The following is a 721-nucleotide window of genomic DNA, read 5'->3' on the forward strand; positions in this document are numbered from 1 at the left end:
CTTTGTGAATTAATTATTTTTTTATTGTGTCAAAATAAGATACTATTGTAGTATTAAAATTTTATGATTTTTTTATATTAGTTATTTTTAGAAGTTGAGACTTGATTCTTCATAAAATGTTAGTGAAGATATGTATTTCAACTTTTAATTTTAAGTTTTTAACTATTTTATATTTTATATTTATGTGAGACCGATTTTATCGGTTCAACTAGTAATTTATCAGTTGAACCAATAAACCAGTGAACCAGTAGCTTGACCGGTTCGATCACTGGTTCGGTTCTAACAACTATGTTTCAATCTAATTTCAAAAATTTTGATTTACTCAATTTAGTCTCCCAACTTAATAGTTATGACTCACATTGGTTCCTAATCTTATTTTTGTCACTGTCTCACAAAAGCGTTAACGACATGCTGAGATGGACTAACGACTATTACATTATACATTCTAGCGACTATTTGATGTGACAGTTAAAATTTTTTTTACCTTATTTTTTTTTCAACTAAACACTTAAAACCCTAATATGAGTCACGGATACCTAAGTTAAAAAATTAAACTAAGTAAATTGAAACTTTAAAAATCAGATTAAAGTTCGAATATAACTTCAAAACAGAACTTTAACTTATGTAGTGATTAATTTAAATGAGAATCAAATAAATCAAAATTCAACATAATTTTTATCAATGTTTTCAAATTCAAAATTTTTATACCAAAATTAACTTG

Source organism: Arachis ipaensis, chromosome B08 (genome assembly GCF_000816755.2).
Source record: "Arachis ipaensis cultivar K30076 chromosome B08, Araip1.1, whole genome shotgun sequence".
NCBI lineage: Eukaryota > Viridiplantae > Streptophyta > Magnoliopsida > Fabales > Fabaceae > Arachis > Arachis ipaensis.